This window comes from Notolepis coatsorum (genome assembly GCF_963971535.1).
Source record: "Notolepis coatsorum genome assembly, chromosome: 1".
In the NCBI taxonomy this organism is placed as follows: Eukaryota; Metazoa; Chordata; class Actinopteri; order Aulopiformes; family Paralepididae; genus Notolepis; species Notolepis coatsorum.
In genome coordinates this window covers 1,614,635-1,634,031 of record NC_140165.1, presented here as the reverse complement: position 1 = coordinate 1,634,031, position 19,397 = coordinate 1,614,635, and positions in this window count along the sequence as shown.

Here is a 19,397-nt window from a genome sequence, read left to right as displayed (position 1 = left end):
TCGCACCAGTTTACAAACCACTGGATTTCCAAATAATAGTCAGCTAGGTCACTGTCATTCTTAATTAGAGCTAAAATGGCAGCGTCATCAGGAAATGTTCATATCATATCTGGTGAATTACCTAGCTCATGGAAGTCGGCCATGGTTCTCCCCTTGTTAAAGGGCGGAGACCCCTCTGACCTAAATAATTATCGCCCTATTTCCAGATTGTCTGTAATGGCCAAAGTCTTTGAATCTCTTGTAAACAAACTGAAAGAGTTTCTAGCTGACCATAATATTCTTAACAAGTCTCAGTCAGGCTTCAGATCCATAGTACTTCAGCGACTATGCTAGTCTCAAATGACATAATTGAAGCACTAGACAAGAAAAAACACTGTGCAGCATTGTTTGTTGATCTGTCTAAAGCGTTTGACTCTGTGGATCACGCATTACTGCAGAGGCTTGGCTGCATATAGGTCTTGGAAAAACGGCTTTGAGCTGGTTTAAAAACGATCTATCTGAAAGAACTGTGTCTCAGTAATAATAATAATAATAATAACTTTATTTGTATAGCACCTTTCATACAGGGGATTGCAGTTCAAAGTGCTTTACATCAGTAAGAAATAAAACATAAAATCAGTGTAAAACAAGCAGCAAGAGCAAAGCATAAAGTGGGATAAAATAATGCAGATATATTAATCAATTCATATCAGAACCTCACGTTCCAATATGCTTCTGTAATCTGTTACAAAACATGATAAGGTTATAGTATGCACCCAGCAGATAGTGGGGCATAAAGATAAAAGTAGAAATAAGTCAAATGAGCAGACATATAAAATCACAGTTTTTCACATTAGGATCTAACATCCTTTAGGGCCACCTTGTTTATGGTTTGATTCAGTTTTAGTAGAATGTAAAATACATGAATGATGAAATGAGCACATAAAGTGCAGACATACTATAAAATCCTCTGATATATAAAATAAAGGAGAATAAAGACATCCCTCCAGGCCTCCAACTCCCTCTGAAAAAACTCTGTCTCAACAAAGTCCTGGAATGGCATCCTGGGATTGGTGAGTCCTTCTGCTGCATAGGTCTGGAAGACCTTAGTGGAGCAGTAGAAGTACAGTATCTCACCGCTCCAGTCTGATAAAAAAAAAAGTGGATGGTGGAGCCATCTCTGAGGAACCGGGACTTTGGCTGACCACAGGAGAGGTCCTCTTGGGGAGCCGCTGTTGTTGTTGCTGCTGCTTCTCCAGCATCTCACTGAATGAATGAATGAAAACTTTATTTAACAGATTGCAGAATGGGTACAATACAGTACGGCTCAATACACACAATTGTTAAGGGGATGCAGACCAGAGAAAGACGTTTGTCTTGTTTACATCAGGGTCCCCTATTTTCAATTCATAGTGACATTTATGACACACACAACATACATGACATCATGACATTTATGACATAGGGACATACATGACATACAGGTATATAGTACTGTTACATTTGTGACATATACGATATGCAAATATACAGTACTGTTACCCATAGATCCTAACTATTATAATAGTTCAATGGTTGTGATGGCAAAGTTTGCGTCAGGTTCCTTACTGTATATTTGCATATCGTATGTCACAAATGTAACAGTACTATTGTTTCTGGCTTAAAGGCCAACCTTCATGTTGTATTTTTGTTCAATAAACAATGTGGACTAAACCTTCAACAATACACAGGTTAACCCTTTCACTGCCACACGACAGCCGGTTAACCCTGTAAACCTTCTAGTCCCAAAACATTCTGTGACTAATTCAGTGCAGATTGTAATGTATTGTCATCATGCAGCACAAGTACAGTACAACTAAAAGAGGTTTGGCATCCAACCAGAGTGACTATGTAGCAGTAACGTGAAATAGTAATATACACTGTACAGGTGGTTAAACTGGGTATAACATATATAAATTAGTACTATGAGTACTACATGTATGTACAGAGTTGTAGTATTAATATGTACAGTGATACAGGTATAAAGACACTATGGTAGTAAGTCATACTGGCCAGCAGTGTAACTAGTAAGAGTAGGTAAGAGATATGTACAGATTTAGATATAGTATTAATATGTACAGTGATACAGGTATAAAGACACTATGGTAGTAAGTCATTCTGACCAGCAGTGTAACTAGTAAGAGTAGGTAAGAGATATGTACAGATATATATATATAATTATATACCAATGATGTAAACTACCCATAATTGATCAGTAGGGTTTAACCTGGAGGTTGGGCTTTAAACATCTAGCCCAGGGACTACAACTGAAAACTAGCAACCCTGCTAATGTTGGCATATTTACAGTTTTTAATTTGTACCGCGTTTCAAAACACGACTCGAGTACATCCAGATGTTGAAACAGAAACAGCGTCAACACTTTAACCTATATTGGTGAACAAAGATATTGCTGCAAATATACAATATGACTGCTGTTGTGACATTGTTGGGATCTTATACTGTAGTTTACATTTGAGAAAAAACGAACTCAGTCACTCGGTAAATCAATTCAATTGGAGTCTCTTTAAACAGCGGCAACACAAACCCAATAATCTATTGGTAAACAAACGTATTGTTGAAAATATACAATATGACTGCTGTTGTGACAGTGTTTAGGAATCGGATCTTATTTAGTAGTTTAAACTCACCTTCAAACGTTAAAAGGTTTAAAAAAACGCTACTTTCTCCAGCAGCTGCAAAACGGATATCTTCTTCTGTTCTTCTTCTCCTAAATGTGGATACAGCGGCGCAGCATCCACAAACTCGCAACAGCGCCACTAGTGGCCAAAATAATACATGGTTTTGTAAACAGGGAGTGGATGGAAGTTAAGGGAAGGATCGTTGTTAAGACACACGAGTGGATGGTTGTTAAGGCCAACTACTCCAGGGTGCCGCGCGGACGACCGGCGTTCGAATCCCCCCCCCTTTCTATTTTTTTTTTTTTTTGCGATGTAAATGCTTCAATTTGGTGCACTTTGAGAGCTATATAAAGAATGACATCCTCAATGCATGTAGATTTATAATATTTTAACTTAAAACTAGGCTACTTTTGCGTATACAGTCATTAATATTATATTAAAAAAATATATATATTAGAAACGCTGGGTTTCGAACTCGGGTCGTCCGCTTGACAGGAATGAGGACTAACCATTACACCACTATGCTAGACAAAATATATCCATTATATATCCATCAATGGACAAGAGACCCGTGTTTCTAATATTTCTTTTTTGAATTAAGTTTTATCTCTTTATTCTCAAATGCATTAATGTGACGTCAACGGCTCATTCAATTGCTCAAATCCGTCAAACAGAGCATCTCATCAGACATTTTAATCCCAGTTACAATATCACAATAACGTGTGAGTGAATACAATTCAACAATCCTCAGATTCCTCGTAATTCATAATCCACAAAGACCACAATCCATGCATAGACACTTCAATTTTATGCTTGAATGAAACACAATCCGGGCGCTCCGTTAAGCAAATCTACAGCGGAGAATATATGAAACTAATCAGAGCCAAACGGCCGATAGGTTTCATTCATTAAAAATATCCCCGCAGGATTCACATTTGCAATGCGCCGTTATTAAAATAACCACATGCAGTGTGTATCGCGACTCCGAGCGCCGTATATGACGTGCATTATTTTATTTAGGACAAAGTAAATCTATAGGCTGAATACGATTTATTATCAGCATTTAGTTCTATTATTATACATTTCAAAAGCCCCCTCTAGGAAAACGAAGCACAAAAACATAATTCAGAATGGTATAATGGGATCTAGACTGTGAGAAATATTTCAGAAAGCGAGCTGGCACTTCTTTGCGAGGGCGTGGCCATGCAGGTTATCCAGCTAACTGAACTAAACCCTGCCCTCGACCAGGTTCAAACTTTCTGATCTGTTACCATGGCGATTTAGAAAATCCGACGTCGGGGAACGGAAAGGTCTGGCTTAAGTCAAGCTATGCTGAAAATGATCCGGCTAACTCAGTTAGCCAGGTACAGGGAACGGGACCCGGAGAGACTTTCGTCTTGTTTACATCAGGGTCCCCCATTTTCAATTCATGACATTTATGACATACACAACATACAGATATAAGAATCTAATCTAATCATCTAAACTAATCTAATCATGACATTTAAGACATGCATGACATACAGATATATAATAATATATATCTAAGCACCTGAAGACTTTGATATTAAACCAGGAAGTGCAGCACTGTTGATAAGGCTGTATCCTCCACTACTGTAGTGCCCTGCGCTGCAACACAACTAACACAAGAGTGAACAAAAAAACGCTCATGGACCCGCGGTCTGTCATTGACTGCTCGCTTGTGTTGTTCGTTGGATTAGTTTTGGATTATTTGGGCTCGCCAAACAAACTATCAAAACGCTGTGTGTCAGACTCTGGATTCTTTCGAACACCCGCCCACCTCTACCTCTGAATGGCTTACCATGACATTTTACTCAACCTCAGCGCACTGCCCACTAACCAAGGAAAAAAAGTATTGCTTCTCGGCGTAGAGATCTGTCTGATGAAATAAAACAGCTTCAATCATAGCAACGCGCCGCATCTTTTGGCAGTAACGGTAACAGCGTTATTAAGATTGGAAGAGTAATCCGTTAGATTACTCTTTACTGAAAAAACTAACGCCGTTAGTAACGCCGTTATTTATAACGCTGTTATTCCCATCACTGGATGTCACAGTATGATGTCATAATCAAACATTCTAGAACATTTGGGATGTCACAGTATGATGTCATAATATAACATTCTAGAATATTTGTGATGTCATAATAGAACATTCTAGAAGATTTGTATGTCGTGTTAGTTGGTTGGATCCACTACACTCCGGTTACTTACTACTGAACGGACGTGTTTTTGCGGACCTCCCAAACTTTCAAACTTTAGACTGTTTTCTTTCTTTTTACCATCTTTTAACCAGTGATCTTAACTGATCACTGTGACTTTTGCTCTTATCGTTTATACTGTTGGATTTATTGGTTTTATGTGACTTTTTACTGGACGTGACCTAAAGCTATCGGCGCTTGTTGTTGCCATAGCTACAGCTACACGCTACAGTACTCACAGTGCTGAGCTCCCCCGAGGAAATGGCTCCAACATCAGATGTCGCAGAGATGCGAACGGAACTGAAGAACATCGAGATACTAGTAGTGGATCTTCTCAAGCGTCAAACGGAGCTAATGTCCAAGCTGGCTAGCATGGAAAAAGCGGACGCAGGCCGCACCGGTAGTCCCTCCTGGGCGACAGTGGTGAGGGGCCGACGGAAGCTCTCCCTTCCTCTATATGATCCCTTTGAATCACCTCAACTATCAAACCGATTCAATCCTCTTTGTAGTGATTCCAGCCTCCTTGGCTCTCCTTCGCTTCCGTCTCCTGCTGCTAGTAGTGTAGCTTTGCTCAAAGACTATCCGACGCTAGCTACTAGCCTAGCTACTAGCCAGGCTCCAAGCGAAGCTGCCAGGACGGCGGCCCTCTCCAGCTCACAACTCAACCATGGAAGTATATCTGCGCCCCGGAGCAGAAAGCGCTCTGCCCTGTTTGCTCTCGCATCGCCAAGCTCCCCAGACTCACGCGATGGGTCCGACTCCCCAAAGTTTAAACGCCCTCGTCTGCGGTGCTCTGCAGCCCATACCAGGATGATCATTCAAACGGCGAGTGTCATCGATGGAAATGCCGCTGTGAACAAGCCCCTCCACACGGCGCTGCTGCCCGACCAACCGTCTAACTCCGCCAGCAATGCAGACGCTACTCCTGCGGCTTTTCACCATAGAAACCTGGCCATCTACGACGGGGAATGCATCCAGGAACAGCCAGAGATCCTACTCATCGGAGATTCCATCACCAGGTTTTTGCAAATACCACACGGCATTACGTATTGTTTTTCCGGTTTAAAAGTTACTGACTTACTTGAGTGTACTCCCGAAATCATCGAGAGATATCCGTCCGCCCACACCGTTATTATTCATATCGGAGCAAATGACGTAATGGCTAGACAATCCGTTAAACTCCAATCTGACTTTGAATCACTAATACTCACTATTGAAAGCCTGGGTAAAATATGCATTGTGTCTGGCCCCATTCCATCCATAGGTCGTGGATCTGAGCGATTTAGCCGTCTGTTCTGGTTGCACAAATGGCTACAGACCCACTCCACTGTACTACTATAGGACTTTGCTATATAAATAACTTTGATCTGCTCTGGTCCAGGAAAGACCATTACAGACCCGATGGCATCCATCCAAACATATCAGGGGTAAATGTGCTAATACATAACGTCATACAAAGTATAGCATCACTGGCCTGACAACCAACCATATCTAGCTCTGTAGACTATATACAGAAGCAGCCTAAACTACAAAAAAACACGTTGAGTGTCATCCCGATTCTGATCACCAAAAGACTAATCAATTACCAGTGTTGGGACTAACGCGTTACAAAGTAACGCGTTACAGTAACAAAGTTACTTTTTGCCGTAACTAGTACTCTAACGCATTACTTTTTAAATTCAGTAACGCTGTTACCGTTACTAAATGGTTTGTTAGTTCATTACTGCGTTCTTTTTATGTAGATTCATAGCGAGCGTCCTCCTGACTCCTGTTTGATTTCGCCTGCGTTTGTTTTGTTTACTATAGTCTAGAGAGCGTCTATTACTTTCCGTAGCCGCATTTCCGGCGGACGCTCTCTGATTGGCCACTGACTGACGTTCTCTGATCAGAGAGCGTCAGTCAGTGGCCAATCAGAGAGCGTCCGCCAGAAAATGCGGCTACGGAAAGTAATAGGCGCTCTCTAGAAATCAAAACAAACGCTATGAATCTAGCCGCCGACACACAGCCGACACACAGCAACTACTTGGAGAGATAATATATACAACATGGAAACGAGATAAAGAACATGTTTGAGGGGCTGCTGGAGTCAGCTGGACTAACGTTACATCTCGACCACCGCAGACTTTGGTGAGTGCAACTGAAACTCAAGTTGATCAACGGATTTTGACTGTACGAATCTGCCAGGGAATCTCATAATACTAATCAAACAATATAAATATAGTCCTTTCATGCACAATTGATATCCTAACTATTCTAATGTTGCAATGCTTTGATTGATATCTTAAACAACGTTGCAAGATGGTTATAATGAAACGCTCCGGCGACATCAAGGCTGTTCCTTCAACCGGCGCACTTCTTATTATATCGACTCGGGACAACATTTGTTTGTGTCAGATTTGTGTTTGTATCTAGACCACATTGCTTAGCAGAGTTCAGTGATGTGAATGGAAACTGTCAAGTTGATCAACCGATTTTGAGTATCTGGGGCATGGGAGCAATCTCTCTTTTTTTTTTTTAAGTAACTAAATAGTTACTTTTCACAGTAACTCATTACTTTTGGGTGTAAGTAACTAGTAAAGTAACGAAGTTACTTTGAAATGAAGTAACTAGTAAAGTAACTGAGTTACTATTTTTCAGTAACTAGCACAACACTGTCAATTACTCATTATCACGTCCCATATGTAAATCTAACCTTATCAATATCAGTGTTCAACCACAGACTATCTCACACCCCACTACAGAACCCGTACAGCTAAAACTAGCACTGTTCAACGTTAGAGCGCTGAAACAAAAATCATTTCTGATAAATGAACTCATAGTAAAACATGGTGTACATTGTATGTTTTTAGTAGAGACATGGTTAGACAATATCACTGGTGTAGCAACACTGATTGAGACCTGCCCTTCCAATTTTAAATTCTATCAATCAAACAGACAGAGTGGGAGGGGAGGAGGAATAGCAGCAATCATCTCCACTCAATTTGTGTGCAATGATATTGACCTGGGAACATTTTTATCATTTGAATACCTTGCTATTGTATTGAAAACAGAAATGCCAGTAATATGTGTGACATTGTATCGACCACCAAGGTACTCGCCACTCTTCATACAGGAATTTTCAGAACTCATATCGATCTGCATTACCAGGTATGATAGAATCATTCTTAATGGAGATCTAAATATTCATATCAACAAAAAGGATGACCCCAGGGGTTGTGAGTTTCTGAACCTACTGGACAGTTTTGGACTGATGCAACATGTTCACGAGGCCACCCACCAACATGGCAACACTCTGGACCTACTAATAACAACAGGGCTAAACATTGAGAATATATCAGTAAAACAAATTCCAATTTCTGACCATTATTGTGTGTTCTATGGTACAAGCCTAATATTACATAAGACCAGAAGCGAATTCCTAGTTCACAGAAGGCTTCTGGACGCTAGAGCTGAAGCAAAATTCTCTAGTATGATGAAATCATACGACCAATGCAGTGAATCCTCCTTAAATCAGCAAGTGCAAAACTTCCACAGCACCTTGTCAACTGTGTTAGATACTGTTGCCCCTCTAAAGGTTAAAAAGGTAAAAACTGATAGAATCTCTCCATGGCTAAATAAAACCAATGTTAAAGATAACAAGAGAAAATGTAGGATAGCCGAGCGAAAATGGAGGAAACTCAAACTCACAGCTCACTTTAATTTATACAAAGACGCCATGGGCGCATACAATAAGGCAATACAACTTGCGAGAAAGGAATATTTTTCCAAAATGATCTCAGAAAATATGGGTAACTCCAGGGTACTTTTTTCCACCATTGACCGGCTGATTAACATACCACCCCCCCATATACCGCAGCAATCAGCCACAAAATGTGAAGAGTTCGCAGTTTTCTTTAATGAAAAAATATCATTGATTAGAGCAAGCATTACCGCTGATATGGATCTGGCTATGAGTGAAACCCCACCTGAGATAACTATGGGGGAATTCACATGTATTACATTACCTGACCTCTGTAAGATTGTCTCTGAGTGTAATTCCGCCACCTCCTGCCTCGATCCTATACCAACAGCATTTCTCAAGCGGGTGTTTGATAGTGTCTCAAATCATGTCCTTGAAATCATAAATATGTCTCTTCAAACAGGCACTTTTCCAGATGCATTTAAAACAGCTGTAGTAAAACCACTACTAAAGAAAACAAACTTAGATGTAAACGAACTAAAAAGCTATAGGCCAATATCGAACCTTCCATTTATCAGCAAGATATTAGAAAAGATAGTCTCAGTACAAATAAACTCCTTTCTCAAAGATAATAACATCATGGAGGAACTACAATCAGGTTTCAGAACAAATCACAGCACTGAAACTGCCCTTACCAAAATAGTTAGCGACCTCAGGCTAAACTCCGATGCTGGCAAAGTCTCAATTCTTGTCCTATTGGACCTTAGTGCAGCGTTCGATACGATTGACCATAATATCTTGATCAGTCGTCTAGAAAGACTGGTTGGCTTTTCCGATCATGTACTAAATTGGCTCATAACATACATTAAGGGGAGAAGGTTCTATGTTAAGCTTGGAGACAATGTATCCGAGGAACATGACAGCAATTTTGGAGTCGCACAAGGAAGCTGCCTTGGTCCATTACTCTTCTCACTATATATGCTGCCCCTCGGGGACATCATTCGAGACCACAATGTATGCTTCCATAGTTATGCTGATGATACACAACTATATATCTCCGCAGAACCAAATAACACTACAGCCATACAGTCCATTACAAATTGTCTGTTAGCAATAAATAAGTGGATGAACAATAACTTCCTAAAATTAAACGAAAGCAAGACCGAAATCCTATTGATCGGCCCAAAAGCGAAAAGGGAAGTGCTTTGTAAAAACCTGGGGAGTCTGTCATCTTATGTAAAGACTGAGGTTACAAGCCTAGGTGTCATCTTGGACTCAGACCTGACCTTTAAGTCTCATATAAATAAGGCCATGAAAACGTCATTCTTCCACCTAAGAAACATAGCGAAAGTAAGACCTTTCGTAAATAAAAAGGATGCAGAGAAACTTATTCATGCTTTTGTATCAAGTCGGCTTGACTATTGTAATGCACTGTTCACTGGTCTTCCCAAAGCAACCATTGGGAAGCTTCAGCTTATCCAAAACTCTGCAGCTCGATTACTAACTCATACAAGGAGAAGAGAACATATCACCCCAGTCCTGGCCACTCTGCACTGGCTTCCAATAACTCATAGAATTGATTTTAAGGTCCTTTTCCTAACATATAAAGCTCTTAATGAGCAAGGCCCAAAATACATAGCAAATTCCCTAGTTAGTTATCTGCCCTCAAGAACGCTACGGTCATCCACTACAGGTTTACTAGACACGCCCAGAAACCAAAAAAGGATAGGAAGTATGGCATTTGCCAACTATGCCCCAAAACTATGGAACACACTACCAACACACATCAGAAACGCCAGCTCTATACACATTTTTAAAGGAAAATTAAAAACGTACCTATACAGTCTAGCTTACAAATAGTTATGGCTTGGAAAAACCTGATGGATCCATGAGGCTAGGATAAGCCTTGTGGACCCAACTTTTTAGATGAAGGAACGGGTACATAGGAGACACGCCTCCAGTTTTTCAAACGTTTTTGACACGCCTCAGCTTCTGAGCTGAAGGCGTGTTTTTGCGGACCTCCCAAACTTTCAAACTTTTTAGATGAAGGAATGGGTAAAATAGGAGACACGCCTCCAGTTTTTCAAACGTTTTTGACACGCCTCAGCTTCTGAGCTGAAGGCGTGTTTTTGCGGACCTCCCAAACTTTCAAACTTTTTAGATGAAGGAATGGGTACAATAGGAGACACGCCTCCAGTTTTTCAAAAGTTTTTGACACGCCTCAGCTTCTGAGCTGAAGGCGTGTTTTTGCGGACCTCCCAAACTTTCAAACTTTAGACTGTTTTCTTTATATGTTTTTCTTTTTCTTTCTTTCTACCACAAGACGCGGCCACTGATGGGTCCATGGGACTTGGATAAGTCCTGTGGACCCAACTCTGGCCACTGACCACATGAGCGAACGGGTACATACGCACACAATACACGGCCACTGATGGATCCATGGGACTTGGTAAAGCACTATGGACCCAACTATGACCACTGATGAAAACGTAACTACACTAGCATTATAAGACCTAAACATTGCTACCTACCATACAAGTTCATTGGTTTAGTGCACTTCCGGTTGCCACTGAGCGGAAATGTTTGTGCGGACCTGTTCTCCCAAACTGGTAAGCAAATTACTGTTTTTACGTTATTTTAATTTTTACGTTACTATTATTATTATTTTTTTTAAACATTGATCTTAACTGATCACTATGACTTTATTGCTTTTATCGTTATATATGCCTATAATTGTGTACAGCACTTTGAGCTACATGACATGTATGAAAGGTGCTTTATAAATACTTACTTACTTACTTACTTACTTACAGTATGCTGTCATAATAGAACATTCTAGAACATTTGTGTACAGTATATTCAACAATTCTCTCAGAAGATTTCAGATCTCAGAAGACAAGTGAAGATCTCACTTGTTGTTTCCGGCTACTTGTATGTAAGCTTGAATATATTCTGTAGATACAATTTTAAAATCACCACATGGAAAAGGAAACAATGTCCTGTACAATCCTTAATGAGCTGCGTCTGGAGGGAAGGTTCTGTGATGTGGTTATTAAAGTCAACAGCACTGAGTTTAACGCCCACAAGGTCATCCTGTGTTGCTGCAGCACCTATTTCAGGTAAGTTTAGCTTGGTTCAGGTTAACTTGGTTCAGGTTAGCTTGGTTCAGCTTAGCTTGGTTCAGGTTAGCTTGGTTAGTAAACAGATACCATACTGGACTGTTACTGTAAACAGATACTATACGGTACTTCTACTGTAAAACTATACTGTACTTCTACTGTAAAAAGATACTATACTTCTACTGTAAACAGATAATATACTGTAATTCTACTGTAAACATATACTATACTGTACTTCTACTGTAAACAGATACTATACTGTACTTCTACTGTAAAAATATACTATACTATACTTCTACTGTAAACAGATAATATACTGTACTTCTACTGTAAAAATATACTAAACTGTACTTCTACTGTGCTAAGACCCTATACTTCTACAGTGAAAATATATTACTACACAGGACAGAATGTTGCTTACTGTTTACTCATCAGATATCTCTATACTCTGCGTCCCACAGAGCCCTCTTCACTCGCTGGAGCGACTCAGAGAAAGCAGTCTACACTATCCCTGGGGTGTCCCCGGGTATGATGCAGCTCATCATAGAGTACGCCTACACACACTTTGTGCTGGTGACAGCAGAGAACGTGGAAGAGCTTCTGGTGGCTGCAGACCAGCTTCGCGTCACTTGCATAGTAGGAGCGTGCTCTGACTTCCTAGAAGGCCAGCTGTCTCTGGAAAACTGTGTCGGCATCTGGAGGTTCGCGGACATCTACTACTGCCCTGACCTGAAGTGCAAGGCCCATCTCTTCATCGTGTGCCACTTTGAGGAGGTGTTGCACGTCTCACTGGAGTTTGTGGAGCTGTCCCCGCAGCAACTGGTGGACATCATCGAGAGGGATGACCTGAACGTGAATTGCGAGGAGACGGTGTTCGAGGCCGTCCTCCGTTGGATCGACCACTCCCGCGAGGAGCGTAAAACACACATCCCTTTGCTGCTGCCCAAGGTAACTAATTGTATTACGGATACGCAAACATGGTTGCTAGTGCCTGAGCCACATTTATTTTTTATTTTATTTTTATTATTTAACTTTTTCTTGTTTGTCTGTCTCTTGTCAAGGTCATTATGATTCATGTTACTGTTATTATTGTTGTCGTCGCTGTTGTCATTATTATTATTATTATTATTATTATTATTATTATTATTATTATTATTATTATTATTATTATTATTATTATTATTATTATTATTATACTTTTATGTTCTGTTTTATGTATGAAAATAAAATAAAAACATTTATAAAAAAAAGATTATAATAATTGTATTACTGTGCATTACATTAAAACAACACTAGGTTCCCTAGTACAGTGGTTCTCAAACATTTGGGTCCAAACTGTTCCCTAGCAACAGAAACCGCCTACAACCGATGTCTAAGTGGTCCGCTGTCTGCTTGTCTCTTCCCAGGTTCGCATGGGCTTGATGAGGCCTGACTACTTCAGGAGCAACGTCCAGAACAACCCTGTGGTGAGGGACAGCCACGACTGCAGGCCCCTCATCCTCAGCGTCCTGAACCCCCCTGGCTCCGACAGGCTCCCAAACCCCCTGATGCGTCCACGCTGGCCCCAGGAGGTCCTATTGGCAATCGGAAGCTGGGGTGGCGGCAGCACGACCATGGAGGCTTACGATATCCGAGCCGGTGGATGGATGGACGTGAGCGGTGAGGGGGAGAGTCCCCGGGTCTTCCACGGCACCGCTTATCTCCACGGTTTGGTCTACTGCGTCGGCGGCTCGGACTACGCCGTACAGGCTCTCAGCAGTGTGCGCAGGTTCAACCCCGTCACTCGCAGCTGGCTGCAGGCGGCTCCCATGCACTCACGCCGCAGTGAGCTCAGCGTGGTCGTGTTGGACGGCTGTATCTACGCCATGGGAGGGGACGACGGACCCGTGGACCTGAACACCGCCGAGCGCTACGAGCCTGAAACCAACCAGTGGACAGTGATCTCACCCATGCTGGAGCGCAGGAGCGGCGCCGGGGCAGCAGCCCTCCAGGGCAAGGTGGGTGGAACTGAGGGACACAGGGTGCTAGATGAACACAAGGAACGTTAGATCAGAAATCATGAATGTCTTTATTGCCAAGTAAGCTTGCACATACAAAAGATGTGTCTGGGTCCTTTGGTGCATCAACATTAACAGACAATTAAAGTAGAATGAAATCAAATGGAATATATAAAGTAAATTAGAATATTCTTTCTTATTACAGGTTTACATCTGTGGTGGCGACCACGGGGCGCGGAGTCTGTTCACAGCTGAGTGCTACAGCCCAGACACCGACCAGTGGACTCTGATTGCCCCCATGAGCAGCAGGCGTAGAGGACTGGGAGTCGCTGCGTACGGAGGACAACTCTATGCGGTAGGTGCGCGTCTATGCTTTCCGTAGCCACATTTCTGGCAGACGTTCTCTGATTGGCACTGACTGACGCTCTCTGATTGGCCACTGACATGTTTGCCCATTTCCGCGTCGAACAGCCTGCAAACTACCTGGCGTTCTATCGCCATGCTCTAAGACAAACTCTAACCTTAACCAACTTCAAAAGAGTGCCTAAGCTTAACCGTCGAAATAACTTGCCGTCACGCTCTAAGACAAACTCTAACCTTAACCTACTTCGAAGAGTGCCTAAGCCTAACCAGTGTAGAAACTGCCGTCGGCCAATCAGAGAACGTCTGCCAGAAATGCGGCTACGGAAAGTATAGACGCGGTAGGTGCACACAGAGACAAATGCTTTATACTCGATATTTCTATAGATATGTATCATTTGACTTGCAATGCTGCTGTGATGCCCTCATTTCCCTAAATGGATTAATACAGTGTCTGCCTGCCTGAGCCACACACTAAAACGTTCCGCTCATGTGTCCTGTCCTCAGGTGGGAGGGTGGGACGGTGGAAACTACCTGCGTAGCGCGGAGGCCTACAGCCCCTTGACTGACTCCTGGAGCGCCCTGCCCGACATGCTCACCCCCCGCTGCAGCTTTGGCATCGCGGTGCTGGACGACCTGCTCTTCGTGGTTGGAGGCTTCAATGGCTTCAGCTTCACCTTCAACGTGGAGCGCTACGACCAGAGCAGCGACAAGTGGACTGTAGCCGAGGACATGGAGACCCGGCGCAGTTACCTAACCTGCTGCATAATGCATGGCCTGCCTAACATGAGCCAGTACGCTGCTCCCTGTGGAGGAGGAGGAGGAGGGAGGAGGATGAGGGAGGAGGAGGAGCAGGAGGAAGAGGAGGAGCAGGAGGAGGAGGAAGAGGAGGAGGAGGAGAATGAGGAAGAGGAGGAGGAGGAGGAAGAGGATGAGGAGGAGGAGAATGAGGAAGAGGAGGAGGAAGAGGATGAGGAGGAGGAAGAGGATGAGGAGGAGGAGAATGAGGAAGAGGAGGAGGAAGAGGATGAGTAGGAGGAAGAGGATGAGGAAGAAGATGAGGAGCAGGAGGAGGAGGAAGAGGAGGAGGAGCAGGAGGAGGAGGAGGAGCAGGAGGAGGAAGAGGAGGAGGAGGAGAATGAGGAAGAGGATGAGGAGGAGAATGAGGAAGAGGATGAGGAGGAGGAGGAGCAGGAGGAGGAGGAAGAGGAGGAGGAGCAGGAGGAGGAGCAGGAGGAGGAAGAGGAAGAGGAGGAGGAGGAGAATGAGGAAGAGGATGAGGAGGAGGATGAGGAAGAGGAAGAGGAGGAGGAGCAGGAGGAGGAAGAGGAGGATGAGAATGTGGAATTTTTATTTTCTTGGACTTTGTTGATATTTTTGTTCAATAAATTTTCTTCTCAGGCCTATGACAGGGTGGGTTGGGGGGGGGGGGGGATTATTATTATTATTATTATTATTATTATTATTATTATATTTATTTTGTCAACGGTGGTTGGTGCAGGGGTTAGGAGTTTTTTATTTTAAATGAGGCAAGGGGCAAGCCAATGCATGTAATTGGCAAATAATTTAAATGTATGTTTTATGTGCATTGTATGTGCATTGTATGTGCATTGTATGTGCATTGTATGTGCATTGTATGTCCTGCCTTTTCTTCCAAAAAATGAAATAAAAATATAATAAAAAAAAAGGAAGAGGAGGAAGAGGAGGATGAGGATGAGGAAGAGGAGGAGGATGAGGAAGAGGAGGATGAGGAGCAGGAGGAAGAGGAGGAGGAAGAGGAGGATGAGCAGGAGGAGGAAGATGAGGAAGAGTAGGAGCAGGAGGAGCAGGAGGAGGATTAGGAAGAGGAAGAGGAGGAGGAAGATGTGGAAGAGTAGGAGAAGGAGGAGGAGGAGGATTAGGAGGAGGAGGAGGAAGAGTAGGAGCAGGAGGAGGAGGAAGAGGAGGATTAGGAAGAGGAAGAGGAAGATGTGGAAGAGTAGGAGAAGGAGGAGGAGGAGGATTAGGAGGAGGAAGAGTAGGAGGAGGAGGAGGATTAGAAGGAGGTAGAGGAAGATGAGGAAGAGGAGGAAGAGGAGGAGGAAGATGAGGAGGAGGAGGAGGAAGATGAGGAGGAGGCAGCAGGGGATCCACCTAAGAACCTTAAACATTTATTAGACCAAAAGAAATCCTAAGAAATTAATAAATTACTATCAGCCAAACTATGATATCTGATATCTGAGATGCAAATAAATAAATAACCTTAATAAATATAATATTTATATTGTAGTGGGTTCTATAGAGACATAATTCCCCATGGTATTGTTTTGATGTGTTGATGGGGCACTGTCACTTTAAGGAGGTTGGTTTTGGGTTGGGCTGAGAGGAGACGCCCTGTGTGGGGTGTTATTGATAAATGTTTGATTACTACGAGCCGTCAGAAGCTAGCCCGGCATAGTTCCGACAGCTGTCACTTGTGCTACTGCGAAATAAATGACACACAGCTTTGTGTTGTCAACTGATAGAAATTGTGCGTTACATATGCACTCAGGGTGTAACACTCAAGTTCAACACTATTTGACAAACAATGCCACTGACCATAAGCTGCCAGAGATGCACATCTCCTGCTGACCAGAAAACCACACACTTTTCTGATAGTGGGGTGCCTGGACACTCAGTCATTTAAAATGTATATGCGAAAGTTTCGTTTTCACTTCTAATTAGTGTGGGTGACCTGGCGAAGCCAGGTTGCCACCCACACTATACATATCCATACTCTTTTTATTTATTTTTAGTGTGGGTGACCTGGCGAAGCCAGGTTGCCATGTCGTATATTTATCTAAATAAAACCTGTAAATTAAACAATAGAAATTATGCACATATATGAAACAGCAAAGAACTAGGTTATTTTCTCTTAGAAAAATAGAGACGCACAGCCATGCCAAATCACCTGTTAGGTTAACCATACATTTGAGTCAACAAGAAGGCTGTTAACTGGCCTCAGTCTAAATGGTACCTTGAGATGTACGGAGGGGAAACACTGAATACAGGTCAGGGAAGGACAAATGTGGATAGCCTTCAAATAAGCTGAGACCAGCAGAAAAACGTGTTTGTGTAAGGTTTAGAAGAGATTTTATGACTACACAGCCCCACAGTTCAAAGGAAGGGTGATCGTTTCATACAGATGTACTGAGACCACAGGATGAAACCTCTTTCCCCACAACAAAGTGGGATGGAGGGCCGAATACTTAACTTTAAGTCAGGCCTGAAGGCCAGCCCCAGAGTTCTGTTTACTTTAGCTAAGCAGTCCAAACAGCCCATTATTTCAATCGATATGAGGGTCGCATTCAGGGACACTTGGGTAAATCATTCTAAAAGGAAACTAGTTCATATCCCCTCTGTAAGGTCACCTTGTAACGCTGTTTCGCAAGACCCAAATCACTGAGAGGGGAGACCTTCTAGCCAATAGGAAAGCAGGCTCTCTGGGGTGACGGCACTGGATGGCGCAAGGGCGGGGGGGGGTTCTCTCTTCTCTATAAAACCTACAGGTTGAATGATGGAGGTGAGACAGAGACACGGAGACACCGAGACGCAGAGAGAACGGAGAAGCAGAGACGGAGAATCCACCCCACCAGTTCGAGAATAAGAGACGCCACTAAGAAGCCCTCCGGGAAAAGCTGATTAGAGATAGAAAATAATTGATGCTGTGAACCAGATAATTTAAGCTGTTGGATATTCCAATAAAACAACGGTCAGAACCGTTTTCACCCGCAGCGCTGTCTCCGCCTCCACGTGATTTCCAACGGACCATATTTGAATGAACTGTTACTTTAACGGGAAATACAACGAGCAGAGTAAGCTATTCCACTATACATTAGAGAACGAGCATATAGCTATAACATAGAATCATTGAGAAGATACATTAATCTGGCGCCGTGACTGCCGGTCTGTACATCCGAACGGAACCCAGGACAAGGACACAACAGAACTTCAAAAACTCTCAGAGCAGAGCAACGACGCCTGACTACACCATCCTCGAGCAACAACAACCAGCAGAGGCCAAACGGTGAGTTGAAGATGTGTCTGTGTTGTCGGGGTTTGTTTGGGCAGATTTCGAACAGGGGTAGGGAATGGTTGCATTGGCGCGATCGGGTTAAACGATTGAGCGCACAGCCGTATCGGCACTAATGAAATTAAGGGGATTGGCGCGATCGGGTTAAACGATTGAGCGCACAGCCGTATCGGCACTAATGAAATTAAGGGGATTGGCGCGATCGGGTTAAACGATTGAGCGCACAGCCGTATCGGCACTAATGAAATTAAGGGGATTGGCGCGATCGGGTTAAACGATTGAGCGCACAGCCGTATCGGCACTAATGAAATTAAGGGGATTGGCGCGATCGGGTTAAACGATTGAGCGCACAGCCGTATCGGCACTAATGAAATTAAGGGGATTGGCGCGATCGGGTTAAACGATTGAGCGCACAGCCGTATCGGCACTAATGAAATGAAGGGGAGACAAATCGACGTCGTACGAATCCGTTTAATTCTTACGGAACAAGAGGTCTGGAGCGCGTAAAGTAGTCCTCTTAAACCTTGGAAAATTTAGCACTTGTGCACTGGGGGTTTATAAAGATCTGCGCTTATGTTCGAACTAAAAAACTGCACTTAGAAGCGATGAGGCATTATATAAGGACTTTGGTATGTAACAATGTATATATGTTGTTTAGATGAAATAGGATGACACATGCATGGTATCATGGCTATAATCAAACGTACGTCATCATAACGCTAAACGTCGCGGATTACTATATTACAACCAATACGGAATAAAGCCGTTTTATACCCGGGAAGCTACTGCTATACAAAGCAGGGCTAATACATGCTAAGCTACGTTGCAAGCTAACGGGGAATGCTTGGGGCTAATAATGTTTAGTACGACTGATGTGTTGAGATGACGGAACTTATAGCTTCATCCATAGTGGCTGAAAGGCTACCAAATGATGCTGCATGATGTACAAAGTTAACCAGTGCTTAGAATGATTATGTTGCTGAATGGAAGTATGAGTGTAACTGTGTGGATGAGAGAGGATGTGTGTGAATGAGTCTGCTAGAGGTTATGGAGTGGATGCCGGTATTTTTTGTATCATTATGGTAACTCTAGGGACGGGTACGGCCGCGGGGACACCATAGCACTGTCCGCGAGAACGTCGTACATACCGTATGGACGCTGCGTTGCGATATCGAATGAATTGAGTGAATGGCGAGTGAGATGGAACCAAAAGGATGTGTCACGTTATTTGAATTTTTTTTTAAATCAGTGGTAATGAGGTCGTGGTTTAATGTGGTAAATATCAAAGAAAGCAGGGTTCTTCTTCTGCTACAAT